Below are 27,535 nucleotides of genomic sequence, written 5' to 3'. Positions count from 1 at the left end.
GCTAAGAGAAGCATGCCTTTTTCAGAAAAAAGTTCAGGTTTTCTGCCAATCAGAAAAAATAGCAATGCAATCAGGCCAAAGGCAGAACACACATGCCAGTGAGTCTCTGTGGCACAATTGGTTAGCGCGTTCGGCTGTTAACCGAAAAGACGCTGCTGTTTTTGGCACAAAGACACAGAGTGTTCCACTCAGTAAACCAGAGTCATTTCTCCCGTGTTCTCTGGGTTCAGCCTACTGTCCCCTTTTAACACAAGTGCGCAACTGTGGCTTTCTCCTCATAGCAAGTTATGCCTACACAGAGGACATTTGGTGCACTGTTGATGGGCTCTGTCCTCTACTAAATCCCCTGTGTTTGTGGATTAGGGGAGGTAGGGAAGTGCTTGATACCCTGATTTGCTGTGGGAAATAGAGCTATTTTAGAAATATTTTCAGGTTGCCTGGGGAGCATAAGCAAACAGCACACCAATCAGGCCCCAGTGTAAGCACTGCATGAGTCTCTGTGGCGCAATCGGTTAGCGCGTTCGGCTGTTAACCGAAAGGATGGTGGTTCAAGCCCACCCAGGGACGATGCATTTTGGCTCAAAAATTCAGCGTGACCAACTATGAACTTCTGTTTACCTCTCGCAGGTCTCGTCTGCTGACGTCCAAAAAATCCAATAAACTGCAAGCAATTCTTCTCGCTTGCTTTAGTTTTTCAAAACTTGCCATTCAATTCATAAACATCAAGACTTCATGGGAAGGGTTTGGCTGCAGCGTGTACTGATGCACAGAAGGAAGCTATCCTAGCCAGTCTACTTAAAGAAGCAATGAGGCTCTGTGGGTGCATGTACGTCTCCTACCTTTATTCTGTCATCAGACACACCAGGTGGATTGCCGCAAGGACCTCGTGGCGCAATGGTAGCGCGTCTGACTCCAGATCAGAAGGTTGCGTGTTCAAATCACGTCGGGGTCATATTTGCTTTTCCCACTCTGAAATACAAAATTGATCTTCAGTATCTCGTTATTTCAACCTGACTGCATCTTTGTGCTCTGGGCCTAGTTGTTCTGGCGTTTCGAATGTAAGCTTTGCAGCAGGGAAGTATCATATTGACAGACACCCATGAAGGACATGGTCAACCTTTAAAGCAGGCCAATCTCTATGTTTTACTGGATGCAGCAGAAGTATTTCCTCTTTACCATCTCTTCAAGTGGGCCAGACTGATGTGCTGTTTTGTGCACGCTACGTGGGCTTTGTAAAGCATACCTCTGCCATTTGCATGGCCTCCTAGCGCTGTCAATATTTTCGTGTAATCGCTGAATGCTGCACTGTCCTGGGAACTCTAGGTGTGACTAAAGGATATATGCTGGGGCCCCGAAAGGGGGTCGGCAGTCTAGTGGCAATGCCCATCACTTTGCAGTTTGGGTTTGTGAGTTCAGGTACCGGTCTGGTGTCGGAAACCTGTAAGCGCCCTCCCAATCAACTGTCAGTCCTGGATTGTGAGGATTTCCCCTTATACTGGTCTCAGTAGACACATTTCCATTTTACTTTTTCACTCTCGCATTGCCTATTTCTCTCTCTCTCATAGATACATTATAGACAAGAGAGACATTGTCAGCGAGAGGGTTGCACAGCACCTTCCCCCATTTCCCTAAGTGCATTGCATGGGGCTCTGGGAGGCGTGCACATTTGTCTGAAACACAAAGATCCACTGGCAATAAAAAGCGTAGGTCCCTAGTTTGCATTTCTTAGAATTTGAGGTGACACTATGAGTTGTCTCGGGCGTGACTGTACCTTTCATAGGAGATGTGCTAATCCCCAAACCCTCTTCCTTTGTCCCAGTAATCTGTCTTAGTGCCTCTAGCAAGTTGTTTTCTGAAACAAAGCTTACCTGAACATGCTGTAAAATTGGTAACTTTTCAGTAGCAGTACAGTGCAGTATATAGCATTCCTGTTGCGCACAGCATCTAGATCCAAAAATTGCTTACTCTACCCCAGAAATTAGAATTCACCCAGTCAAACAGAGGGATCTATAAAGAGCATGGCAAGTAGTTAACATAAGCTACTTCCCCCAAGTTCTCTTGGTGCACTCTGCTGCCCTCTTTTAACAGAAGAATGCAACTGCAGGTCTTGCTTCTCAGCAAGGTACCTACATATAGAAACCTTGGTGCACTCTTGCTAAATCTGCTGGAATGTGTCTTCTATTGTGCCCAAGGTGGTTGTGTATTTGGGGACTCAGGGAAGCAAGGGAGCAGTCTAATGCACTGTAGTGCTAAGAGAAGCATGCCTTTTTCAGAAAAAAGTTCAGGTTTTCTGCCAATCAGAAAAAAATAGCAATGCAATCAGGCCAAAGGCAGAACACACATGCCAGTGAGTCTCTGTGGCACAATTGGTTAGCGCCTTCGGCTGTTAACCGAAAAGACGCTGCTGTTTTTGGCACAAAGACACAGAGTGTTCCACTCAGTAAACCTGAGTCATTTCTCCCGTGTTCTCTGGGTTCAGCCTACTGTCCCCTTTTAACACAAGTGCGCAACTGTGGCTTTCTCCTCATAGCAAGTTATGCCTACACAGAGGACATTTGGTGCACTGTTAATGGGCTCTGTCCTCTACTAAATCCCCTGTGTTTGTGGATTAGGGGAGGTAGGGAAGTGCTTGATACCCTGATTTGCTGTGGGAAATAGAGCTATTTTAGAAATATTTTCAGGTTGCCTGGGAAGCATAAGCAAACAGCACACCAATCAGGCCCCAGTGTAAGCACTGCATGAGTCTCTGTGGCGCAATCGGTTAGCGCGTTCGGCTGTTAACCGAAAGGATGGTGGTTCAAGCCCACCCAGGGACGATGCATTTTGGCTCAAAAATTCAGCATGACCAACTATGAACTTCTGTTTACCTCTCGCAGGTCTCGTCTGCTGACGTCCAAAAAATCCAATAAACTGCAAGCAATTCTTCTCGCTTGCTTTAGTTTTTCAAAACTTGCCATTCAATTCATAAACATCAAGACTTCATGGGAAGGGTTTGGCTGCAGCGTGTACTGATGCACAGAAGGAAGCTATCCTAGCCAGTCTACTTAAAGAAGCAATGAGGCTCTGCGGGTGCATGTACGTCTCCTACCTTTATTCTGTCATCAGACACACCAGGTGGATTGCCACAAGGACCTCGTGGCGCAATGGTAGCGCGTCTGACTCCAGATCAGAAGGTTGCGTGTTCAAATCACGTCGGTGTCATATTTGCTTTTCCCACTCTGAAATATAAAATTGCTCTTCAGTATCTCGTTATTTCAACCTGACTGCATCTTTGTGCTCTGGGCCTAGTTGTTCTGGCGTTTCGAATGTAAGCATTGCAGCAGGGAAGTATCATATTGACAGACACCCATGAAGGACATGGTCAACCTTTAAAGCAGGCCAATCTCTATGTTTTACTGGATGCACAGAAGTATTTCCTCTTTACCATCTCTTCAAGTGGGCCTGACTGATGTGCTGTTTTGTGCACGCTACGTGGGCTTTGTAAAGCATACCTCTGCCATTTGCATGGCCTCCTAGCGCTGTCAATATTTTCGTGTAATCGCTGAATGCTGCACTGTCCTGGGAACTCTAGGTGTGACTAAAGGATATATGCTGGGGCCCCGAAAGGGGGTCGGCAGTCTAGTGGCAATGCCCATCACTTTGCAGTTTGGGTTTGTGAGTTCAGGTACCGGTCTGGTGTCGGAAACCTGTAAGCGCCCTCCCAATCAACTGTCGGTCCTGGATTGTGAGGATTTCCCCTTATACTGGTCTCAGTAGACACATTTCCATTTTACTTTTTCACTCTCGCATTGCCTATTTCTCTCTCTCTCATAGATACATTATAGACAAGAGAGACATTGTCAGCGAGAGGGCTTCACAGCACCTTCCCCCATTTCCCTAAGTGCATTGCAAGGGGCTCTGGGAGGCGTGCACATTTGTCTGAAACACAAAGATCCACTGGCAATAAAAAGCGTAGGACCCCAGTTCGCATTTCTTAGAATTTGAGGAGGCACTCAGAGTTGTCTCGGGCGTGACTGTACCTTTCATAGGAGATGTGCTAATCCCCAAACCCTCTTCCTTTGTCCCAGTAATCTGTCTTAGTGCCTCTAGCAAGTTGTTTTCTGAAACAAAGCTTACCTGAACATCCTGTAAAATCGGTAACTTTTCAGTAGCAGTACAGTGCAGTATATAGCATTCCTGTTGCGCACAGCATCTAGATCCAAAAATTGCTTACTCTACCCCAGAAATTAGAATTCACCCAGTCAAACAGAGGGATCTATAAAGAGCATGGCAAGTAGTTAACATAAGCTACTTCCCCCAAGTTCTCTTGGTGCACTCTGCTGCCCTCTTTTAACAGAAGAATGCAACTGCAGGTCTTGCTTCTGCGCAAGGTACCTACATATAGAAACCTTGGTGCACTCTTGCTAAATCTGCTGGAATGTGTCTTCTATTGTGCCCAAGGTGGTTGTGTATTTGGGGACTCAGGGAAGCAAGGGAGCAGTCTAATGCACTGCAGTGCTAAGAGAGGCATGCCTTTTTCAGAAAAAAGTTCAGGTTTTCTGCCAATCAGAAAAAAATAGCAATGCAATCAGGCCAAAGGCAGAACGCACATGCCAGTGAGTCTCTGTGGCGCAATTGGTTAGCGCGTTCGGCTGTTAACCGAAAAGACGCTGCTGTTTTGGGCACAAAGACACAGAGTGTTCCACTCAGTAAACCTGAGTCATTTCTCCCGTGTTCTCTGGGTTCAGCCTACTGTCCCCTTTTAACACAAGTGCGCAACTGTGGCTTTCTCCTCATAGCAAGTTATGCCTACACAGAGGGCATTTGGTGCACTGTTGATGGGCTCTGTCCTCTACTAAATCCCCTGTGTTTGTGGATTACGGGAGGTAGGGAAGTACTTGATACCCTGATTTGCTGTGGGAAATAGAGCTATTTTAGAAATATTTTCAGGTTGCCTGGGGAGCATAAGCAAACAGCACACCAATCAGGCCCCTGTGTAAGAACTGCATGAGTCTCTGTGGCGCAATCGGTTAGCGCGTTTGGCTGTTAACTGAAAGGTTGGTGGTTCAAGCCCACCCAGGGACGGTGCATTTTGGCTCAAAAATTCAGCGTGACCAACTATGGACTTCTGTTTACCTCTCGCAGGTCTCGTCTGCTGACGTCCAAAAAATCCAATAAACTGCAAGCAATTCTTCTCGCTTGCTTTAGTTTTTCAAAACTTGCCATTCAATTCATAAACATCAAGACTTCATGGGAAGGGTTTGGCTGCAGCGTGTACTGATGCACAGAAGGAAGCTATCCTATCCAGTCTACTTAAAGAAGCAATGAGGCTCTGCAGGTGCATGTACGTCTCCTACCTTTATTCTGTCATCAGACACACCAGGTGGACTGCCACAAGGACCTCGTGGCGCAATGGTAGCGCGTCTGACTCCAGATCAGAAGATTGCGTGTTCAAATCACGTCGGGGTCATATTTGCTATTCCCACTCTGAAATACAAAATTGCTCTTCAGTATCTCGTTATTTCAACCTGACTGCATCTTTGTGCTCTGGGACTAGTTGTTCTGGCGTTTCGAATGTAAGCTTTGCAGCAGGGAAGTATCATATTGACAGACACCCATGAAGGACATGGTCAACCTTTAAAGCAGGCCAATCTCTATGTTTTACTGGATGCAGCAGAAGTTTTTCCTCTTTACCATCTCTTCAAGTGGGCCTGACTGATGTGCTGTTTTGTGCACGCTACGTGGGCTTTGTAAAGCATACCTCTTCCATTTGCATGGCCTCCTAGCGCTGTCAATATTTTCGTGTAATCGCTGAATGCTGCACTGTCCTGGGAACTCTAGGTGTGACTAAAGGATATATGTTGGGGCCCCGAAAGGGGGTCGGCAGTCTAGTGGCAATGGGCATCACTTTGCAGTTTGGGTTTGTGAGTTCAGGTACCGGTCTGGTGTCGGAAACCTGTAAGCGCCCTCCCAATCAACTGTCGGTCCTGGATTGTGAGAATTTCCCCTTATACTGGTCTCAGTAGACACATTTCCATTTTACTTTTTCACTCTCGCATTGCCTATTTCTCTCTCTCTCATAGTTACATTATAGACAAGAGAGACATTGTCAGCGAGAGGGCTTCACAGCACCTTCCCCCCTTTCCCTAAGTGCATTGCAAGGGGCTCTGGGAGGCGTGCACATTTGTCTGAAACACAAAGATCCACTGGCAATAAAAGGCGTAGGTCCCTAGTTTGCATTTCTTAGAATTTGAGGTGACACTCAGAGTTGTCTCGGGCGTGACTGTACCTTTCATAGGAGATGTTCTAATCCCCAAACCCTCTTCCTTTGTCCCAGTAATCTGTCTTAGTGCCTCTAGCAAGTTGTTTTCTGAAACAAAGCTTACCAGAACATCCTGTAAAATTGGTAACTTTTCAGTAGCAGTACAGTGCAGTATATAGCATTCCTGTTGCGCACAGCATCTAGATCCAAAAATTGCTTACTCTACCCCAGAAATTAGAATTCACCCAGTCAAACAGAGGGATCTATAAAGAGCATGGCAAATAGTTAACATAAGCTACTTCCCCCAAGTTCTCTTGGTGCACTCCGCTGCCCTCTTTTAACAGAAGAATGCAACTGCAGGTCTTGCTTCTCAGCAAGGTACCTACATATAGAATCCTGGGTGCAAACTTGCTAAATCTGCTGGAATGTGTCTTCTATTGTGCCCAGGGTGGTTGTGTATTTGGGGATTCAGGGAAGCAAGGGAGCACTCTAATGCACTGCAGTGCTAAGAGAGGCATGCCTTTTTCAGAAAAAAGTTCAGGTTTTCTGCCAATCAGAAAAAAATAGCAATGCAATCAGGCCAAAGGCAGAACACACATGCCAGTGAGTCTCTGTGGTGCAATTGGTTAGCGCGTTCGGCTGTTAACCGAAAAGACGCTGCTGTTTTTGGCACAAAGACACAGAGTGTTCCACTCAGTAAACCTGAGTCATTTCTCCCGTGTTCTCTGGGTTCAGCCTACTGTCCCCTTTTAACACAAGTGCGCAACTGTGGCTTTCTCCTCATAGCAAGTTATGCCTACACAGAGGGCATTTGGTGCACTGTTGATGGGCTCTGTCCTCTACTAAATCCCCTGTGTTTGTGGATTAGGGGAGGTAGGGAAGTGCTTGATACCCTGATTTGCTGTGGGAAAAAGAGCTATTTTAGAAATATTTTCAGGTTGCCTGGGAAGCATAAGCAAACAGCACACCAATCAGGCCCCTGTGTAAGAGCTGCATGAGTCTCTGTGGCGCAATCGGTTAGCGCGTTCGGCTGTTAACCGAAAGGTTGGTGGTTCAAGCCCACCCAGGGACGGTGCATTTTGGCTCAAAAATTCAGCGTGACCAACTATGGACTTCTGTTTACCTCTCGCAGGTCTCGTCTGCTGACGTCCAAAAAATCCAATAAACTGCAAGCAATTCTTCTCGCTTGCTTTAGTTTTTCAAAACTTGCCATTCAATTCATAAACATCAAGACTTCATGGTGGCTGCAGCGTGTACTGATGCACAGAAGGAAGCTATCCTAGCCAGTCTACCTAAAGAAGCAATGAGGCTCTGCAGGTGCATGTACGTCTCCTACCTTTATTCTGTCATCAGACACACCAGGTGGACTGCCACAAGGACCTCGTGGCGCAATGGTAGCGCGTCTGACTCCAGATCAGAAGGTTGTGTGTTCAAATCACGTCGGGGTCATACTTCCCTTTCCCACTCTGAAATACAAAATTGCTCTTCAGTATCTCGTTATTTCAACCTGACTGCATCTTTGTGCTCTGGGCCTAGTTGTTCTGGCGTTTCGAATGTAAGCTTTGCAGCAGGGAAGTATCATATTGACAGACACCCATGAAGGACATGGTCAACCTTTAAAGCAGGCCAATCTCTATGTTTTACTGGATGCAGCAGAAGTATTTCCTCTTTACCATCTCTTAAAGTGGGCCTGACTGATGTGCTGTTTTGTGCACGCTACGTGGGCTTTGTAAAACATACCTCTGCCATTTGCATGGCCTCCTAGCGCTGTCAAAATTTTCGTGTAATCGCTGAATGCTGCACTGTCCTGGGAACTCTAGGTGTGACTAAAGGATATATGTTGGGGCCCCGAAAGGGGGTCGGCAGTCTAGTGGCAATGGGCATCACTTTGCAGTTTGGGTTTGTGAGTTCAGGTACCGGTCTGGTGTCGGAAACCTGTAAGCGCCCTCCCAATCAACTGTCAGTCCTGGATTGTGAGAATTTCCCCTTATACTGGTCTCAGTAGACACATTTCCATTTTACTTTTTCACTCTCGCATTGCCTATTTCTCTCTCTCTCATAGTTACATTATAGACAAGAGAGACATTGTCAGCGAGAGGGCTTCACAGCACCTTCCCCCCTTTCCCTAAGTGCATTGCATGGGGCTCTGGGAGGCGTGCACATTTGTCTGAAACACAAAGATCCACTGGCAATAAAAGGCGTAGGACCCCAGTTCGCATTTCTTAGAATTTGAGGAGGCACTCAGAGTTGTCTCGGGCGTGACTGTACCTTTCATAGGAGATGTGCTAATCCCCAAACCCTCTTCCTTTGTCCCAGTAATCTGTCCTAGGGCCTCTAGCAAGTTGTTTTCTGAAACAAAGCTTACCTGAACATCCTGTAAAATTGGTAACTTTTCAGTAGCAGTACAGTGCAGTATATAGCATTCCTGTTGCGCACAGCATCTAGATCCAAAAATTGCTTACTCTACCCCAGAAATTAGAATTCACCCAGTCAAACAGAGGGATCTATAAAGATCATGGCAAGTAGTTAACATAAGCTACTTCCCCCAAGTTCTCTTGGTGCACTCTGCTGCCCTCTTTTAACAGAAGAATGCAACTGCAGGTCTTGCTTCTCAGCAAGGTACCTACATATAGAAACCTTGGTGCACTTTTGCTAAATCTGCTGGAATGTGTCTTCTATTGTGCCCAAGGTGGTTGTGTATTTGGGGACTCAGGGAAGCAAGGGAGCAGTCTAATGCACTGCAGTGCTAAGAGAGGCATGCCTTTTTCAGAAAAAAGTTCAGGTTTTCTGCCAATCAGAAAAAAATAGCAATGCAATCAGGCCAAAGGCAGAACACACATGCCAGTGAGTCTCTGTGGCGCAATTGGTTAGCGCGTTCGGCTGTTAACCGAAAAGACGCTGCTGTTTTTGGCACAAAGACACAGAGTGTTCCACTCAGTAAACCTGAGTCATTTCTCCCGTGTTCTCTGGGTTCAGCCTACTGTCCCCTTTTAACACAAGTGCGCAACTGTGGCTTTCTCCTCATAGCAAGTTATGCCTATACAGAGGACATTTGGTGCACTGTTGATGGGCTCTGTCCTCTACTAAATCCCCTGTGTTTGTGGATTAGGGGAGGTAGGGAAGTGCTTGATACCCTGATTTGCTGTGGGAAAAAGAGCTATTTTAGAAATATTTTCAGGTTGCCTGGGAAGCATAAGCAAACAGCACACCAATCAAGCCCCTGTGTAAGAACTGCATGAGTCTCTGTGGCGCAATCGGTTAGCGCATTCGGCTGTTAACCGAAAGGTTGGTGGTTCAAGCCCACCCAGGGACGGTGCATTTTGGCTCAAAAATTCAGCGTGACCAACTATGGATTTCTGTTTACCTCTCGCAGGTCTCGTCTGCTGACGTCCAAAAAATCCAATAAACTGTAAGCAATTCTTCTCGCTTGCTTTAGTTTTTCAAAACTTGCCATTCAATTCATAAACATCAAGACTTCATGGGAAGGGTTTGGCTGCAGCGTGTACTGATGCACAGAAGGAAGCTATCCTAGCCAGTCTACCTAAAGAAGCAATGAGGCTCTGCAGGTGCATGTACGTCTCCTACCTTTATTCTTTCATCAGACACACTAGGTGGACTGCCACAAGGACCTCGTGGGGCAATGGTAGCGCGTCTGACTCCAGATCAGAAGGTTGTGTGTTCAAATCACCTCGGGGTCATACTTCCTTTTCCCACTCTGAAATACAAAATTGCTCTTCAGTATCTCGTTATTTCAACCTGACTGCATCTTTGTGCTCTGGGCCTAGTTGTTCTGGCGTTTCGAATGTAAGCTTTGCAGCAGGGAAGTATCATATTGACAGACACCCATGAAGGACATGGTCAACCTTTAAAGCAGGCCAATCTCTATGTTTTACTGGATGCAGCAGAAGTATTTCCTCTTTACCATCTCTTCAAGTGGGCCTGACTGATGTGCTGTTTTGTGCACGCTACGTGGGCTTTGTAAAGCATACCTCTGCCATTTGCATGGCCTCCTAGCGCTGTCAATATTTTCGTGTAATCGCTGAATGCTGCACTGTCCTGGGAACTCTAGGTGTGACTAAAGGATATATGTTGGGGCCCCGAAAGGGGGTCGGCAGTCTAGTGGCAATGGGCATCACTTTGCAGTTTGGGTTTGTGAGTTCAGGTACCGGTCTGGTGTCGGAAACCTGTAAGCGCCCTCCAAATCAACTGTCGGTCCTGGATTGTGAGGATTTCCCCTTATACTGGTCTCAGTAGACACATTTCCATTTTACTTTTTCACTCTCGCATTGCCTATTTCTCTCTCTCTCATAGATACATTATAGACAAGAGAGACATTGTCAGCGAGAGGGTTGCACAGCACCTTCCCCCATTTCCCTAAGTGCATTGCATGGGGCTCTGGAGGCGTGCACATTTGTCTGAAACACAAAGATCCACTGGCAATAAAAGGCGTAGGACCCCAGTTCGCATTTCTTAGAATTTGAGGAGGCACTCAGAGTTGTCTCGGGCGTGACTGTACCTTTCATAGGAGATGTGCTAATCCCCAAACCCTCTTCCTTTGTCCCAGTAATCTGTCCTAGGGCCTCTAGCAAGTTGTTTTCTGAAACAAAGCTTACCTGAACATCCTGTAAAATTGGTAACTTTTCAGTAGCAGTACAGTGCAGTATATAGCATTCCTGTTGCGCACAGCATCTAGATCCAAAAATTGCTTACTCTACCCCAGAAATTAGAATTCACCCAGTCAAACAGAGGGATCTATAAAGATCATGGCAAGTAGTTAACATAAGCTACTTCCCCCAAGTTCTCTTGGTGCACTCTGCTGCCCTCTTTTAACAGAAGAATGCAACTGCAGGTCTTGCTTCTCAGCAAGGTAACTACATATAGAAACCTTGGTGCACTCTTGCTAAATCTGCTGGAATGTGTCTTCTATTGTGCCCAAGGTGGTTGTGTATTTGGGGACTCAGGGATGCAAGGGAGCAGTCTAATGCACTGCAGTGCTAAGAGAGGCATGCCTTTTTCAGAAAAAAGTTCAGGTTTTCTGCCAATCAGAAAAAAATAGCAATGCAATCAGGCCAAAGGCAGAACACACATGCCAGTGAGTCTCTGTGGCGCAATTGGTTAGCGCGTTCGGCTGTTAACCGAAAAGACGCTGCTGTTTTTGGCACAAAGACACAGAGTGTTCCACTCAGTAAACCTGAGTCATTTCTCCCGTGTTCTCTGGGTTCAGCCTACTGTCCCCTTTTAACACAAGTGCGCAACTGTGGCTTTCTCCTCATAGCAAGTTATGCCTATACAGAGGACATTTGGTGCACTGTTGATGGGCTCTGTCCTCTACTAAATCCCCTGTGTTTGTGGATTACGGGAGGTAGGGAAGTGCTTGATACCCTGATTTGCTGTGGGAAAAAGAGCTATTTTAGAAATATTTTCAGGTTGCCTGGGAAGCATAAGCAAACAGCACACCAATCAAGCCCCTGTGTAAGAACTGCATGAGTCTCTGTGGCGCAATCGGTTAGCGCGTTCGGCTGTTAACCGAAAGGTTGGTGGTTCAAGCCCACCCAGGGACCGTGCATTTTGGCTCAAAAATTCAGCGTGACCAACTATGGACTTCTGTTTACCTCTCGCAGGTCTCGTCTGCTGACGTCCAAAAAATCCAATAAACTGCAAGCAATTCTTCTCGCTTGCTTTAGTTTTTCAAAACTTGCCATTCAATTCATAAACATCAAGACTTCATGGGAAGGGTTTGGCTGCAGCGTGTACTGATGCACAGAAGGAAGCTATCCTAGCCAGTCTACCTAAAGAAGCAATGAGGCTCTGCAGGTGCATGTACGTCTCCTACCTTTATTCTGTCATCAGACACACCAGGTGGACTGCCACAAGGACCTCGTGGCGCAATGGTAGCGCGTCTGACTCCAGATCAGAAGGTTGCGTGTTCAAATCACGTCGGGGTCATACTTCCTTTTCCCACTCTGAAATACAAAATTGCTCTTCAGTATCTCGTTATTTCAACCTGACTGCATCTTTGTGCTCTGGGCCTAGTTGTTCTGGCGTTTCGAATGTAAGCTTTGCAGCAGGGTAGTATCATATTGACAGACACCCATGAAGTACATGGTCAACCTTTAAAGCAGGCCAATCTCTATGTTTTACTGGATGCAGCAGAAGTATTTCCTCTTTACCATCTCTTCAAGTGGGCCTGACTGATGTGCTGTTTTGTGCACGCTACGTGGGCTTTGTAAAGCATACCTCTGCCATTTGCATGGCCTCCTAGCGCTGTCAATATTTTCGTGTAATCGCTGAATGCTGCACTGTCCTGGGAACTCTAGGTGTGACTAAAGGATATATGCTGGGGCCCCGAAAGGGGGTCGGCAGTCTAGTGGCAATGGGCATCACTTTGCAGTTTGGGTTTGTGAGTTCAGGTACCGGTCTGGTGTCGGAAACCTGTAAGCGCCCTCCCAATCAACTGTCGGTCCTGGATTGTGAGGATTTCCCCTTATACTGGTCTCAGTAGACACATTTCCATGTTACTTTTTCACTCTCGCATTGCCTATTTCTCTCTCTCTCATAGATACATTATAGACAAGAGAGACATTGTCAGCGAGAGGGTTGCACAGCACCTTCCCCCATTTCCCTAAGTGCATTGCATGGGGCTCTGGGAGGCGTGCACATTTGTCTGAAACACAAAGATCCACTGGCAATAAAAGGCGTAGGACCCCAGTTCGCATTTCTTAGAATTTGAGGAGGCACTCAGAGTTGTCTCGGGCGTGACTGTACCTTTCATAGGAGATGTGCTAATCCCCAAACCCTCTTCCTTTGTCCCAGTAATCTGTCTTAGTGCCTCTAGCAAGTTGTTTTCTGAAACAAAGCTTACCTGAACATCCTGTAAAATTGGTAACTTTTCAGTAGCAGTACAGTGCAGTATATAGCATTCCTGTGGCGCACAGCATCTAGATCCAAAAATTGCTTACTCTACCCCAGAAATTAGAATTCACCCAGTCAAACAGAGGGATCTATAAAGATCATGGCAAGTAGTTAACATAAGCTACTTCCCCCAAGTTCTCTTGGTGCACTCTGCTGCCCTCTTTTAACAGAAGAATGCAACTGCAGGTCTTGCTTCTCAGCAAGGTACCTACATATAGAATCCTTGGTGCACTCTTGCTAAATCTGCTGGAATGTGTCTTCTATTGTGCCCAAGGTGGTTGTGTATTTGGGGACTCAGGGAAGCAAGGGAGCAGTCTAATGCACTGCAGTGCTAAGAGAGGCATGCCTTTTTCAGAAAAAAGTTCAGGTTTTCTGCCAATCAGAAAAAAATAGCAATGCAATCAGGCCAAAGGCAGAACACACATGCCAATGAGTCTCTGTGGCGCAATTGGTTAGCGCGTTCGGCTGTTAACCGAAAAGACGCTGCTGTTTTGGGCACAAAGACACAGAGTGTTCCACTCAGTAAACCTGAGTCATTTCTCCCGTGTTCTCTGGGTTCAGCCTACTGTCCCCTTTTAACACAAGTGTGCAACTGTGGCTTTCTCCTCATAGCAAGTTATGCCTACACAGAGGACATTTGGTGCACTGTTGATGGGCTCTGTCCTCTACTAAATCCCCTGTGTTTGTGGATTACGGGAGGTAGGGAAGTGCTTGATACCCTGATTTGCTGTGGGAAATAGAGCTATTTTAGAAATATTTTCAGGTTGCCTGGGAAGCATAAGCAAACAGCACACCAATCAGGCCCCAGTGTAAGCACTGCATGAGTCTCTGTGGCGCAATCGGTTAGCGCGTTCGGCTGTTAACCGAAAAGACGCTGCTGTTTTTGGCACAAAGACACAGAGTGTTCCACTCAGTAAACCTGAGTCATTTCTCCCGTGTTCTCTGGGTTCAGCCTACTGTCCCCTTTTAACACAAGTGCGCAACTGTGGCTTTCTCCTCATAGCAAGTTATGCCTACACAGAGGACATTTGGTGCACTGTTGATGGGCTCTGTCCTCTACTAAATCCCCTGTGTTTGTGGATTAGGGGAGGTAGGGAAGTGCTTGATACCCTGATTTGCTGTGGGAAATAGAGCTATTTTAGAAATATTTTCAGGTTGCCTGGGAAGCATAAGCAAACAGCACACCAATCAGGCCCCAGTGTAAGCACTGCATGAGTCTCTGTGGCGCAATCGGTTAGCGCGTTCGGCTGTTAACCGAAAGGTTGGTGGTTCAAGCCCACCCAGAGACGATGCATTTTGGCTCAAAAATTCAGCATGACCAACTATGAACTTCTGTTTACCTCTCGCAGGTCTCGTCTGCTGACGTCCAAAAAATCCAATAAACTGTAAGCAATTCTTCTCGCTTGCTTTAGTTTTTCAAAACTTGCCATTCAATTCATAAACATCAAGACTTCATGGGAAGGGTTTGGCTGCAGCGTGTACTGATGCACAGAAGGAAGCTATCCTAGCCAGTCTACCTAAAGAAGCAATGAGGCTCTGCAGGTGCATGTACGTCTCCTACCTTTATTCTGTCATCAGACACACCAGGTGGATTGCCGCAAGGACCTCGTGCCGCAATGGTAGCGCGTCTGACTCCAGATCAGAAGGTTGTGTGTTCAAATCACGTCGGGGTCATACTTCCTTTTCCCACTCTGAAATACAAAATTGCTCTTCAGTATCTCGTTATTTCAACCTGACTGCATCTTTGTGCTCTGGGCCTAGTTGTTCTGGCGTTTCGAATGTAAGCTTTGCAGCAGGGAAGTATCATATTGACAGACACCCATGAAGGACATGGTCAACCTTTAAAGCAGGCCAATCTCTATGTTTTACTGGATGCAGCAGAAGTATTTCCTCTTTACCATCTCTTCAAGTGGGCCTGACTGATGTGCTGTTTTGTGCACGCTACGTGGGCTTTGTAAAGCATACCTCTGCCATTTGCATGGCCTCCTAGCGCTGTCAATATTTTCGTGTAATCGCTGAATGCTGCACTGTCCTGGGAACTCTAGGTGTGACTAAAGGATATATGCTGGGGCCCCGAAAGGGGGTCGGCAGTCTAGTGGCAATGGGCATCACTTTGCAGTTTGGGTTTGTGAGTTCAGGTACCGGTCTGGTGTCGGAAACCTGTAAGCGCCCTCCCAATCAACTGTCAGTCCTGGATTGTGAGGATTTCCCCTTATACTGGTCTCAGTAGACACATTTCCATTTGACTTTTTCACTCTCGCATTGCCTATTTCTCTCTCTCTCATAGATACATTATAGACAAGAGAGACATTGTCAGCGAGAGGGTTGCACAGCACCTTCCCCCATTTCCCTAAGTGCATTGCATGGGGCTCTGGGAGGCGTGCACATTTGTCTGAAACACAAAGATCCACTGGCAATAAAAGGCGTAGGACCCCAGTTCGCATTTCTTAGAATTTGAGGAGGCACTCAGAGTTGTCTCGGGCGTGACTGTACCTTTCATAGGAGATGTGCTAATCCCCAAACCCTCTTCCTTTGTCCCAGTAATCTGTCCTAGGGCCTCTAGCAAGTTGTTTTCTGAAACAAAGCTTACCTGAACATCCTGTAAAATTGGTAACTTTTCAGTAGCAGTACAGTGCAGTATATAGCATTCCTGTTGCGCACAGCATCTAGATCCAAAAATTGCTTACTCTACCCCAGAAATTAGAATTCACCCAGTCAAACAGAGGGATCTATAAAGATCATGGCAAGTAGTTAACATAAGCTACTTCCCCCAAGTTCTCTTGGTGCACTCTGCTGCCCTCTTTTAACAGAAGAATGCAACTGCAGGTCTTGCTTCTCAGCAAGGTACCTACATATAGAAACCTTGGTGCACTCTTGCTAAATCTGCTGGAATGTGTCTTCTATTGTGCCCAAGGTGGTTGTGTATTTGGGGACTCAGGGAAGCAAGGGAGCAGTCTAATGCACTGCAGTGCTAAGAGAGGCATGCCTTTTTCAGAAAAAAGTTCAGGTTTTCTGCCAATCAGAAAAAATAGCAATGCAATCAGGCCAAAGGCAGAACACACATGCCAGTGAGTCTCTGTGGCGCAATTGGTTAGCGCGTTCGGCTGTTAACTGAAAAGACGCTGCTGTTTTTGGCACAAAGACACAGAGTGTTCCACTCAGTAAACCTGAGTCATTTCTCTCGTGTTCTCTGGGTTCAGCCTACTGTCCCCTTTTAACACAAGTGCGCAACTGTGGCTTTCTCCTCATAGCAAGTTATGCCTACACAGAGGACATTTGGTGCACTGTTGATGGGCTCTGTCCTCTTCTAAATCCCCTGTGTTTGTGGATTAGGGGAGGTAGGGAAGTGCTTTATACCCTGATTTGCTGTGGGAAATAGAGCTATTTTAGAAATATTTTCAGGTTGCCTGGGAAGCATAAGCAAACAGCACACCAATCAGGCCCCAGTGTAAGCACTGCATGAATCTCTGTGGCGCAATAGGTTAGCGCGTTCGGCTGTTAACCGAAAGGTTGGTGGTTCAAGCCCACCCAGGGACGATGCATTTTGGCTAAATAATTCAGCATGACCAACTATGAACTTCTGTTTACCTCTCGCAGGTCTCGTCTGCTGACGTCCAAAAAATCCAATAAACTGTAAGCAATTCTTCTCGCTTGCTTTAGTTTTTCAAAACTTGCCATTCAATTCATAAACATCAAGACTTCATGGGAAGGGTTTGGCTGCAGCGTGTACTGATGCACAGAAGGAAGCTATCCTAGCCAGTCTACCTAAAGAAGCAATGAGGCTCTGCAGGTGCATGTACGTCTCCTACCTTTATTCTGTCATCAGACACACCAGGTGGATTGCCACAAGGACCTCGTGGCGCAATGGTAGCGCGTCTGACTCCAGATCAGAAGGTTGTGTGTTCAAATCACGTCGGGGTCATACTTCCTTTTCCCACTCTGAAATACAAAATTGCTCTTCAGTATCTCGTTATTTCAACCTGACTGCATCTTTGTGCTCTGGGCCTAGTTGTTCTGGCGTTTCGAATGTAAGCTTTGCAGCAGGGAAGTATCATATTGACAGACAGCCATGAAGGACATGGTCAACCTTTAAAGCAGGCCAATCTCTATGTTTTACTGGATGCAGCAGAAGTATTTCCTCTTTACCATCTCTTCAAGTGGGCCTGACTGATGTGCTGTTTTGTGCACGCTACGTGGGCTTTGTAAAGCATACCTCTGCCATTTGCATGGCCTCCTAGCGCTGTCAATATTTTCGTGTAATCGCTGAATGCTGCACTGTCCTGGGAACTCTAGGTGTGACTAAAGGATATATGTTGGGGCCCCGAAAGGGGGTCGGCAGTCTAGTGGCAATGGGCATCACTTTGCAGTTTGGGTTTGTGAGTTCAGGTACCGGTCTGGTGTCGGAAACCTGTAAGCGCCCTCCCAATCAACTGTCGGTCCTGGATTGTGAGGGTTTCCCCTTATACTGGTCTCAGAAGACACATTTCCATTTTACTTTTTCACTCTCGCATTGCCTATTTCTCTCTCTCTCATAGATACATTATAGACAAGAGAGACGTTGTCAGCGAGAGGGCTTCACAGCACCTTCCCCCATTTCCCTAAGTGCATTGCAAGGGGCTCTGGGAGGCGTGCACATTTGTCTGAAACACAAAGATCCACTGGCAATAAAAAGCGTAGGTCCCTAGTTTGCATTTCTTAGAATTTGAGGTGACACTCAGAGTTGTCTCGGGCGTGACTGTACCTTTCATAGGAGATGTGCTAATCCCCAAACCCTCTTCCTTTGTCCCAGTAATCTGTCTTAGTGCCTCTAGCAAGTTGTTTTCTGAAACAAAGCTTACCTGAACATCCTGTAAAATTGGTAACTTTTCAGTAGCAGTACAGTGCAGTATATAGCATTCCTGTTGCGCACAGCATCTAGATCCAAAAATTGCTTACTCTACCCCAGAAATTAGAATTCACCCAGTCAAACAGAGGGATCTATAAAGATCATGGCAAGTAGTTAACATAAGCTACTTCCCCCAAGTTCTCTTGGTGCACTCTGCTGCCCTCTTTTAACAGAAGAATGCAACTGCAGGTCTTGCTTCTCAGATAGGTAACTACATATAGAAACCTTGGTGCACTCTTGCTAAATCTGCTGGAATGTGTCTTCTATTGTGCCCAAGGTGGTTGTGTATTTGGGGACTCAGGGAAGCAAGGGAGCAGTCTAATGCACTGCAGTGCTAAGAGAGGCATGCCTTTTTCAGAAAAAAGTTCAGGTTTTCTGCCAATCAGAAAAAAATAGCAATGCAATCAGGCCAAAGGCAGAACACACATGCCAGTGAGTCTCTGTGGCGCAATTGGTTAGCGCGTTCGGCTGTTAACCGAAAAGACGCTGCTGTTTTTGGCACAGAGACACAGAGTGTTCCACTCAGTAAACCTGAGTCATTTCTCCCGTGTTCTCTGGGTTCAGCCTACTGTCCCCTTTTAACACAAGTGCGCAACTGTGGCTTTCTCCTCATAGCAAGTTATGCCTATACAGAGGACATTTGGTGCACTGTTGATGGGCTCTGTCCTCTACTAAATCCCCTGTGTTTGTGGATTAGGGGAGGTAGGGAAGTGCTTGATACCCTGATTTGCTGTGGGAAAAAGAGCTATTTTAGAAATATTTTCAGGTTGCCTGGGAAGCATAAGCAAACAGCACACCAATCAGGCCCCTGTGTAAGAACTGTATGAGTCTCTGTGGCGCAATCGGTTAGCGCGTTCGGCTGTTAACCAAAAGGTTGGTGGTTCAAGCCCACCCAGGGACGGTGCATTTTGGCTCAAAAATTCAGCGTGACCAACTATGGACTTCTGTTTACCTCTCGCAGGTCTCGTCTGCTGACGTCCAAAAAATCCAATAAACTGCAAGCAATTCTTCTCGCTTGCTTTAGTTTTTCAAAACTTGCCATTCAATTCATAAACATCAAGACTTCATGGGAAGGGTTTGGCTGCAGCGTGTACTGATGCACAGAAGGAAGCTATCCTAGCCAGTCTCCTTAAAGAAGCAATGAGGCTCTGCAGGTCCATGTACGTTTCCTACCTTTATTCTGTCATCAGACACACCAGGTGGACTGCCACTAGGACCTCGTGGCGCAATGGTAGCGCGTCTGACTCCAGATCAGAAGGTTTCGTGTTCAAGTCACGTCGGGGTCATATTTGCTTTTCCCACTCTGAAATATAAAATTGCTCTTCAGTATCTCGTTATTTCAACCTGACTGCATCTTTGTGATCTGGGCCTAGTTGTTCTGGCGTTTCGAATGTAAGCTTTGCAGCAGGGAAGTATCATATTGACAGACACCCATGAAGGACATGGTCAACCTTTAAAGCAGGCCAATCTCTATGTTTTACTGGATGCAGCAGAAGTATTTCCTCTTTACCATCTCTTCAAGTGGGCCTGACTGATGTGCTGTTTTGTGCACGCTACGTGGGCTTTGTAAAGCATACCTCTGCCATTTGCATGGCCTCCTAGCGCTGTCAATATTTTCGTGTAATCGCTGAATGCTGCACTGTCCTGGGAACTCTAGGTGTGACTAAAGGATATATGCTGGGGCCCCGAAAGGGGGTCGGCAGTCTAGTGGCAATGCCCATCACTTTGTAGTTTGGGTTTGTGAGTTCAGGTACCGGTCTGGTGTCAGAAAACTGTAAGCGCCCTCCCAATCAACTGTCGGTCCTGGATTGTGAGGATTTCCCCTTATACTGGTCTCAGTAGACACATTTCCATTTTACTTTTTCACTCTCGCATTGCCTATTTCTCTCTCTCTCATAGATACATTATAGACAAGAGAGACATTGTCAGCGAGAGGGTTGCACAGCACCTTCCCCCATTTCCCTAAGTGCATTGCATGGGGCTCTGGGAGGCGTGCACATTTGTCTGAAACACAAAGATCCACTGGCAATAAAAGGCGTAGGACCCCAGTTCGCATTTCTTAGAATTTGAGGAGGCACTCAGAGTTGGCTCGGGCGTGACTGTACCTTTCATAGGAGATGTGCTAATCCCCAAACCCTCTTCCTTTGTCCCAGTAATCTGTCCTAGGGCCTCTAGCAAGTTGTTTTCTGAAACAAAGCTTACCTGAACATCCTGTAAAATTGGTAACTTTTCAGTAGCAGTACAGTGCAGTATATAGCATTCCTGTTGCGCACAGCATCTAGATCCAAAAATTGCTTACTCTACCCCAGAAATTAGAATTCACCCAGTCAAACAGAGGGATCTATAAAGATCATGGCAAGTAGTTAACATAAGCTACTTCCCCCAAGTTCTCTTGGTGCACTCTGCTGCCCTCTTTTAACAGAAGAATGCAACTGTAGGTCTTGCTTCTCAGCAAGGTACCTACATATAGAAACCTTGGTGCACTCTTGCTAAATCTGCTGGAATGTGTCTTCTATTGTGCCCAAGGTGGTTGTGTATTTGGGGACTCAGGGAAGCAAGGGAGCAGTCTAATGCACTGCAGTGCTAAGAGAGGCATGCCTTTTTCAGAAAAAAGTTCAGGTTTTCTGCCAATCAGAAAAAAATAGCAATGCAATCAGGCCAAAGGCAGAACACACATGCCAGTGAGTCTCTGTGGCACAATTGGTTAGCGCGTTCGGCTGTTAACCGAAAAGACACTGCTGTTTTTGGCACAAAGACGCAGAGTGTTCCACTCAGTAAACCTGAGTCATTTCTCCCGTGTTCTCTGGGTTCAGCCTACTGTCCCCTTTTAACACAAGTGCGCAACTGTGGCTTTCTCCTCATAGCAAGTTATGCCTACACAGAGGACATTTGGTGCACTGTTGATGGGCTCTGTCCTCTACTAAATCCCCTGTGTTTGTGGATTAGGGGAGGTAGGGAAGTGCTTGATACCCTGATTTGCTGTGGGAAAAAGAGCTATTTTAGAAATATTTTCAGGTTGCCTGGGGAGCATAAGCAAACAGCACACCAATCAGGCCCCAGTGTAAGCACTGCATGAGTCTCTGTGGCGCAATCGGTTAGCGCGTTCGGCTGTTAACCGAAAGGATGGTGGTTCAAGCCCACCCAGGGACGATGCATTTTGGCTCAAAAATTCAGCGTGACCAACTATGAACTTCTGTTTACCTCTCGCAGGTCTCGTCTGCTGACGTCCAAAAAATCCAATAAACTGCAAGCAATTCTTCTCGCTTGCTTTAGTTTTTCAAAACTTGCCATTCAATTCATAAACATCAAGACTTCATGGGAAGGGTTTGGCTGCAGCGTGTACTGATGCACAGAAGGAAGCTATCCTAGCCAGTCTACTTAAAGAAGCAATGAGGCTCTGCAGGTGCATGTACGTCTCCTACCTTTATTCTGTCATCAGACACACCAGGTGGACTGCCGCAAGGACCTCGTGGCGCAATGGTAGCGCGTCTGACTCCAGATCAGAAGGTTTCGTGTTCAAATCACGTCGGGGGCATATTTGCTTTTCCCACTCTGAAATATAAAATTGCTCTTCAGTATCTCTTTATTTCAACCTGACTGCATCTTTGTGCTCTGGGCCTAGTTGTTCTGGCGTTTCGAATGTAAGCTTTGCAGCAGGGAAGTATCATATTGACAGACACCTATGAAAGACATGGTCAAGCTTTAAAGCAGGCCAATCTCTATGTTTTACTGGATGCAGCAGAAGTATTTCCTCTTTACCATCTCTTCAAGTGGGCCTGACTGATGTGCTGTTTTGTGCACGCTACGTGGGCTTTGTAAAGCATACCTCTGCCATTTGCATGGCCTCCTAGCGCTGTCAATATTTTCGTGTAATCGCTGAATGCTGCACTGTCCTGGGAACTCTAGGTGTGACTAAAGGATATATGCTGGGCCCCGAAAGGGGGTCGGCAGTCTAGTGGCAATGCCCATCACTTTGTAGTTTGGGTTTGTGAGTTCAGGTACCGGTCTGGTGTCAGAAAACTGTAAGCGCCCTCCCAATCAACTGTCGGTCCTGGATTGTGAGGATTTCCCCTTATGCTGGTCTCAGTAGACACATTTCCATTTTACTTTTTCACTCTCGCATTGCCTATTTCTCTCTCTCTCATAGATACATTATAGACAAGAGAGACATTGTCAGCGAGAGGGTTGCACAGCACCTTCCCCCATTTCCCTAAGTGCATTGCATGGGGCTCTGGGAGGCGTGCACATTTGTCTGAAACACAAAGATCCACTGGCTATAAAAGGCGTAGGTCCCTAGTTTGCATTTCTTAGAATTTGAGGTGACACTCAGAGTTGTCTCGGGCGTGACTGTACCTTTCATAGGAGATGTGCTAATCCCCAAACCCTCTTCCTTTGTCCCAGTAATCTGTCCTAGGGCCTCTAGCAAGTTGTTTTCTGAAACAAAGCTTACCTGAACATCCTGTAAAATTGGTACCTTTTCAGTAGCAGTACAGTGCAGTATATAGCATTCCTGTTGCGCACAGCATCTAGATCCAAAAATTGCTTACTCTACCCCAGAAATTAGAATTCACCCAGTCAAACAGAGGGATCTATAAAGATCATGGCAAGTAGTTAACATAAGCTACTTCCCCCAAGTTCTCTTGGTGCACTCTGCTGCCCTCTTTTAACAGAAGAATGCAACTGCAGGTCTTGCTTCTCAGCAAGGTACCTACATATAGAATCCTTGGTGCACTCTTGCTAAATCTGCTGGAATGTGTCTTCTATTGTGCACAAGGTGGTTGTGTATTTGGGGACTCAGGGAAGCAAGAGAGCAGTCTAATGCACTGCAGTGCTAAGAGAGGCATGCCTTTTTCAGAAAAAAGTTCAGGTTTTCTGCCAATCAGAAAAAAATAGCAATGCAATCAGGCCAAAGGCAGAACACACATGCCAGTGAGTCTCTGTGGCACAATTGGTTAGCGCGTTCGGCTGTTAACCGAAAAGACGCTGCTGTTTTTGGCACAAAGACACAGAATGTTCCACTCAGTAAACCTGAGTCATTTCTCCCGTGTTCTCTGGGTTCAGCCTACTGGCCCCTTTTAACACAAGTGCGCAACTGTGGCTTTCTCCTCATAGCAAGTTATGCCTACACAGAGGACCTTTGGTGCACTGTTGATGGGCTCTGTCCTCTACTAAATCCCCTGTGTTTGTGGATTAGGGGAGGTAGAGAAGTGCTTGATACCCTGATTTGCTGTGGGAAATAGAGCTATTTTAGAAATATTTTCAGGTTGCCTGGGAAGCATAAGCAAACAGCACACCAATCAGGCCCCTGTGTAAGAACTGCATGAGTCTCTGTGGCGCAATCGGTTAGCGCGTTCGGCTGTTAACCGAAAGGTTGTTGGTTCAAGCCCACCCAGAGACGATGCATTTTGGCTCAAAAATTCAGCATGACCAACTATGAACTTCTGTTTACCTCTCGCAGGTCTTGTCTGCTGACGTCCAAAAAATCCAATAAACGGTAAGCAATTCTTCTCGCTTGCTTTAGTTTTTCAAAACTTGCCATTCAATTCATAAACATCAAGACTTCATGGGAAGGGTTTGGCTGCAGCGTGTACTGATGCACAGAAGGAAGCTATCCTAGCCAGTCTACCTAAAGAAGCAATGAGGCTCTGCAGGTGCATGTACGTCTCCTACCTTTATTCTGTCATCAGAAACACCAGGTGGATTGCCACAAGGACCTCGTGGCGCAATGGTAGCGCGTCTGACTCCAGATCAGAAGGTTGTGTGTTCAAATCACGTCGGGGTCATACTTCCTTTTCCCACTCTGAAATACAAAATTGCTCTTCAGTATCTCGTTATTTTAACCTGACTGCATCTTTGTGCTCTGGGCCTAGTTGTTCTGGCGTTTCGAATGTAAGCTTTGCAGCAGGGAAGTGTCATATTGACAGACACCCATGAAGGACATGGTCAACCTTTAAAGCAGGCCAATCTCTATGTTTTACTGGATGCAGCAGAAGTATTTCCTCTTTACCATCTCTTCAAGTGGGCCTGACTGATGTGCTGTTTTGTGCAGGCTACGTGGGCTTTGTAAAGCATACCTCTGCCATTTGCATGGCCTCCTAGCGCTGTCAATATTTTCGTGTAATCGCTGAATGCTGCACTGTCCTGGGAACTCTAGGTGTGACTAAAGGATATATGCTGGGGCCCCGAAAGGGGGTCGGCAGTCTAGTGGCAATGCCCATCACTTTGCAGTCTGGGTTTGTGAGTTCAGGTACCGGTCTGGTGTCGGAAACCTGTAAGCGCCCTCCCAATCAACTGTCGGTCCTGGATTGTGAGGATTTCCCCTTATACTGGTCTCAGTAGACACATTTCCATTTTACTTTTTCACTCTCGCATTGCCTATTTCTCTCTCTCTCATAGTTGCATTATAGACAAGAGAGACATTGTCAGCGAGAGGGCTTCACAGCACCTTCCCCCCTTTCCCTAAGTGCATTGCAAGGGGCTCTGGGAGGCGTGCACATTTGTCTGAAACACAAAGATCCACTGGCAATAAAAAGCGTAGGTCCCTAGTTTGCATTTCTTAGAATTTGAGGTGACACTCAGAGTTGTCTCGGGCGTGACTGTACCTTTCATAGGAGATGTGCTAATCCCCAAACCCTCTTCCTTTGTCCCAGTAATCTGTCTTAGTGCCTCTAGCAAGTTGTTTTCTGAAACAAAGCTTACCTGAACATCCTGTAAAATTGGTAACTTTTCATTAGCAGTACAGTGCAGTATATAGCATTCCTGTTGCGCACAGCATCTAGATCCAAAAATTGCTTACTCTACCCCAGAAATTAGAATTCACCCAGTCAAACAGAGGGATCTATAAAGAGCATGGCAAGTAGTTAACATAAGCTACTTCCCCCAAGTTCTCTTGGTGCACTCTGCTGCCCTCTTTTAACAGAAGAATGCAACTGCAGGTCTTGCTTCTCAGCAAGGTACCTACATATAGAATCCTTGGTGCACTCTTGCTAAATCTGCTGGAATGTGTCTTCTATTGTGCCCAGGGTGTTTGTGTATTTGGGGACACAGGGAAGCAAGGGAGCAGTCTAATGCACTGCAGTGCTAAGAGAGGCATGCCTTTTTCAGAAAAAAGTTCAGGTTTTCTGCCAATCAGAAAAAAATAGCAATGCAATCAGGCCAAAGGCAGAACACACATGCCAGTGAGTCTCTGTGGCGCAATTGGTTAGCGCGTTCGGCTGTTAACCGAAAAGATGCTGCTGTTTTTGGCACAAAGACACAGAGTGTTCCACTCAGTAAACCTGAGTCATTTCTCCCGTGTTCTCTGGGTTCAGCCTACTGTCCCCTTTTAACACAAGTGCGCAACTGTGGCTTTCTCCTCATAGCAAGTTATGCCTATACAGAGGACATTTGGTGCACTTTTGGTGGGCTCTGTCCTCTACTAAATCCCCTGTGTTTGTGGATTAGGGGAGGTAGGGAAGTGCTTGATACCCTGATTTGCTGTGGGAAAAAGAGCTATTTTAGAAATATTTTCAGGTTGCCTGGGAAGCATAAGCAAACAGCACACCAATCAGGCCCCTGTGTAAGAACTGCATGAGTCTCTGTGGCGCAATCGGTTAGCGCGTTCGGCTGTTAAGAGAAAGGTTGGTGGATCAAGCCCACCCAGGCACGGTGCATTTTGGCTCAAAAATTCAGCGTGACCAACTATGGACTTCTGTTTACCTCTCGCAGGTCTCGTCTGCTGACGTCCAAAAAATCCAATAAACTACAAGCAATTCTTCTCGCTTGCTTTAGTTTTTCAAAACTTGCCATTCAATTCATAAACATCAAGACTTCATGGGAAGGGTTTGGCTGCAGCGTGTACTGATGCACAGAAGGAAGCTATCCTAGCCAGTCTACTTAAAGAAGCAATGAGGCTCTGCAGGTGCATGTACGTCTCCTACCTTTATTCTGTCATCAGACACACCAGGTGGAGTGCTGCATGGACCTCGTGGCGCAATGGTAGCGCGTCTGACTCCAGATCCGAAGGTTTCGTGTTCAAATCACGTCGGGGTCATATTTGCTTTTCCCACTCTGAAATATAAAATTGCTCTTCAGTATCTCGTTATTTCAACCTGACTGCATCTTTGTGCTCTGGGCCTAGTTGTTCTAGCGTTTCGAATGTAAACTTTGCAGCAGGGAAGTATCATATTGACAGACACCCATGAAGGACATGGTCAACCTTTAAAGCAGGCCAATCTCTATGTTTTACTGGATGCAGCAGAAGTATTTCCTCTTTACCATCTCTTCAAGTGGGCCTGACTGATGTGCTGTTTTGTGCACGCTACGTGGGCTTTGTAAAGCATACCTCTGCCATTTGCATGGCCTCCTAGCGCTGTCAATATTTTCGTGTAATCGCTGAATGCTGCACTGTCCTGGGAACTCTAGGTGTGACTAAAGGATATATGCTGGGGCCCCGAAAGGGGGTCGGCAGTCTAGTGGCAATGCCCATCACTTTGTAGCTTGGGTTTGTGAGTTCAGGTACCGGTCTGGTGTCAGAAAACTGTAAGCGCCCTCCCAATCAACTGTCGGTCCTGGATTGTGAGGATTTCCCCTTATGCTGGTCTCAGTAGACACATTTCCATTTTACTTTTTCACTCTCGCATTGCCTATTTCTCTCTCTCTCATAGATACATTATAGACAAGAGAGACATTGTCAGCGAGAGGGTTGCACAGCACCTTCCCCCATTTCCCTAAGTGCATTGCATGGGGCTCTGGGAGGCGTGCACATTTGTCTGAAACACAAAGATCCACTGGCAATAAAAGGCGTAGAACCCCAGTTCGTATTTCTTAGAATTTGAGGAGGCACTCAGAGTTGTCTCGGGCGTGACTGTACCTTTCATAGGAGATGTGCTAATCCCCAAACCCTCTTCCTTTGTCCCAGTAATCTGTCCTAGGGCCTCTAGCAAGTTGTTTTCTGAAACAAAGCTTACCTGAACATCCTGTAAAATTGGTAAGTTTTCAGTAGCAGTACAGTGCAGTATATAGCATTCCTGTTGCGCACAGCATCTAGATCCAAAAATTGCTTACTCTACCCCAGAAATTAGAATTTACCCAGTCAAACAGAGGGATCTATAAAGATCATGGCAAGTAGTTAACATAAGCTACTTCCCCCAAGTTCTCTTGGTGCACTCTGCTGCCCTCTTTTAACAGAAGAATGCAACTGCAGGTCTTGCTTCTCAGCAAGGTACCTACATATAGAATCCTTGGTGCACTCTTGCTAAATCTGCTGGAATGTGTCTTCTATTGTGCCCAAGGTGGTTGTGTATTTGGGGACTCAGGGAAGCAAGGGAGCAGTCTAATGCACTGCAGTGCTAAGAGAGGCATGCCTTTTTCAGAAAAAAGTTCAGGTTTTCTGCCAATCAGAAAAAAATAGCAATGCAATCAGGCCAAAGGCAGAACACACATGCCAGTGAGTCTCTGTGGCACAATTGGTTAGCGCGTTCGGCTGTTAACCGAAAAGACGCTGCTGTTTTTGGCAC

At 46.3% G+C, this 27,535-nt stretch overlaps 20 non-coding genes across 20 annotated transcripts; all 20 read left to right on the top strand.

Moving 5' to 3' along the window:
• Nucleotides 1–493: 493 nt before the first annotated feature.
• Nucleotides 494–567, top strand: TRNAN-GUU (transfer RNA asparagine (anticodon GUU)). The gene has a single exon. It is a non-coding gene; the product is annotated as a tRNA-Asn (tRNA).
• A 313-nt stretch (nucleotides 568–880) lies between these two features.
• Nucleotides 881–952, top strand: TRNAW-CCA (transfer RNA tryptophan (anticodon CCA)). The gene has a single exon. It is a non-coding gene; the product is annotated as a tRNA-Trp (tRNA).
• Nucleotides 953–2,742: 1,790 nt separating this feature from the next.
• Nucleotides 2,743–2,816, top strand: TRNAN-GUU (transfer RNA asparagine (anticodon GUU)). The gene has a single exon. It is a non-coding gene; the product is annotated as a tRNA-Asn (tRNA).
• A 313-nt stretch (nucleotides 2,817–3,129) lies between these two features.
• Nucleotides 3,130–3,201, top strand: TRNAW-CCA (transfer RNA tryptophan (anticodon CCA)). The gene has a single exon. It is a non-coding gene; the product is annotated as a tRNA-Trp (tRNA).
• A 1,789-nt stretch (nucleotides 3,202–4,990) lies between these two features.
• On the top strand, nucleotides 4,991–5,064 carry TRNAN-GUU (transfer RNA asparagine (anticodon GUU)). Its single transcript has one exon. It is a non-coding gene; the product is annotated as a tRNA-Asn (tRNA).
• Nucleotides 5,065–5,377: 313 nt separating this feature from the next.
• TRNAW-CCA (transfer RNA tryptophan (anticodon CCA)) lies at nucleotides 5,378–5,449 on the top strand. The gene has a single exon. It is a non-coding gene; the product is annotated as a tRNA-Trp (tRNA).
• Nucleotides 5,450–7,239: 1,790 nt separating this feature from the next.
• On the top strand, nucleotides 7,240–7,313 carry TRNAN-GUU (transfer RNA asparagine (anticodon GUU)). The gene has a single exon. It is a non-coding gene; the product is annotated as a tRNA-Asn (tRNA).
• A 305-nt stretch (nucleotides 7,314–7,618) lies between these two features.
• On the top strand, nucleotides 7,619–7,690 carry TRNAW-CCA (transfer RNA tryptophan (anticodon CCA)). Its single transcript has one exon. It is a non-coding gene; the product is annotated as a tRNA-Trp (tRNA).
• A 1,790-nt stretch (nucleotides 7,691–9,480) lies between these two features.
• On the top strand, nucleotides 9,481–9,554 carry TRNAN-GUU (transfer RNA asparagine (anticodon GUU)). Its single transcript has one exon. It is a non-coding gene; the product is annotated as a tRNA-Asn (tRNA).
• Nucleotides 9,555–11,728: 2,174 nt separating this feature from the next.
• Nucleotides 11,729–11,802, top strand: TRNAN-GUU (transfer RNA asparagine (anticodon GUU)). The gene has a single exon. It is a non-coding gene; the product is annotated as a tRNA-Asn (tRNA).
• Nucleotides 11,803–12,115: 313 nt separating this feature from the next.
• Nucleotides 12,116–12,187, top strand: TRNAW-CCA (transfer RNA tryptophan (anticodon CCA)). Its single transcript has one exon. It is a non-coding gene; the product is annotated as a tRNA-Trp (tRNA).
• A 2,181-nt stretch (nucleotides 12,188–14,368) lies between these two features.
• On the top strand, nucleotides 14,369–14,442 carry TRNAN-GUU (transfer RNA asparagine (anticodon GUU)). The gene has a single exon. It is a non-coding gene; the product is annotated as a tRNA-Asn (tRNA).
• Nucleotides 14,443–14,755: 313 nt separating this feature from the next.
• TRNAW-CCA (transfer RNA tryptophan (anticodon CCA)) lies at nucleotides 14,756–14,827 on the top strand. The gene has a single exon. It is a non-coding gene; the product is annotated as a tRNA-Trp (tRNA).
• Nucleotides 14,828–17,003: 2,176 nt separating this feature from the next.
• TRNAW-CCA (transfer RNA tryptophan (anticodon CCA)) lies at nucleotides 17,004–17,075 on the top strand. Its single transcript has one exon. It is a non-coding gene; the product is annotated as a tRNA-Trp (tRNA).
• Nucleotides 17,076–18,865: 1,790 nt separating this feature from the next.
• Nucleotides 18,866–18,939, top strand: TRNAN-GUU (transfer RNA asparagine (anticodon GUU)). Its single transcript has one exon. It is a non-coding gene; the product is annotated as a tRNA-Asn (tRNA).
• A 313-nt stretch (nucleotides 18,940–19,252) lies between these two features.
• On the top strand, nucleotides 19,253–19,324 carry TRNAW-CCA (transfer RNA tryptophan (anticodon CCA)). Its single transcript has one exon. It is a non-coding gene; the product is annotated as a tRNA-Trp (tRNA).
• A 1,790-nt stretch (nucleotides 19,325–21,114) lies between these two features.
• TRNAN-GUU (transfer RNA asparagine (anticodon GUU)) lies at nucleotides 21,115–21,188 on the top strand. The gene has a single exon. It is a non-coding gene; the product is annotated as a tRNA-Asn (tRNA).
• A 313-nt stretch (nucleotides 21,189–21,501) lies between these two features.
• Nucleotides 21,502–21,573, top strand: TRNAW-CCA (transfer RNA tryptophan (anticodon CCA)). Its single transcript has one exon. It is a non-coding gene; the product is annotated as a tRNA-Trp (tRNA).
• Nucleotides 21,574–23,362: 1,789 nt separating this feature from the next.
• On the top strand, nucleotides 23,363–23,436 carry TRNAN-GUU (transfer RNA asparagine (anticodon GUU)). Its single transcript has one exon. It is a non-coding gene; the product is annotated as a tRNA-Asn (tRNA).
• Nucleotides 23,437–23,749: 313 nt separating this feature from the next.
• Nucleotides 23,750–23,821, top strand: TRNAW-CCA (transfer RNA tryptophan (anticodon CCA)). Its single transcript has one exon. It is a non-coding gene; the product is annotated as a tRNA-Trp (tRNA).
• Nucleotides 23,822–27,535: the final 3,714 nt, after the last annotated feature.

The sequence above is a fragment of the Ambystoma mexicanum genome, chromosome 11, assembly GCF_040938575.1.
Source record: "Ambystoma mexicanum isolate Mex_15411 chromosome 11, UKY_AmexF1_1, whole genome shotgun sequence".
Classification (NCBI taxonomy): Eukaryota; Metazoa; Chordata; class Amphibia; order Caudata; family Ambystomatidae; genus Ambystoma; species Ambystoma mexicanum.
The sequence above is the reverse complement of the archived record's forward strand: the minus strand, read 5'-3'. Positions and strand labels throughout refer to the sequence as shown.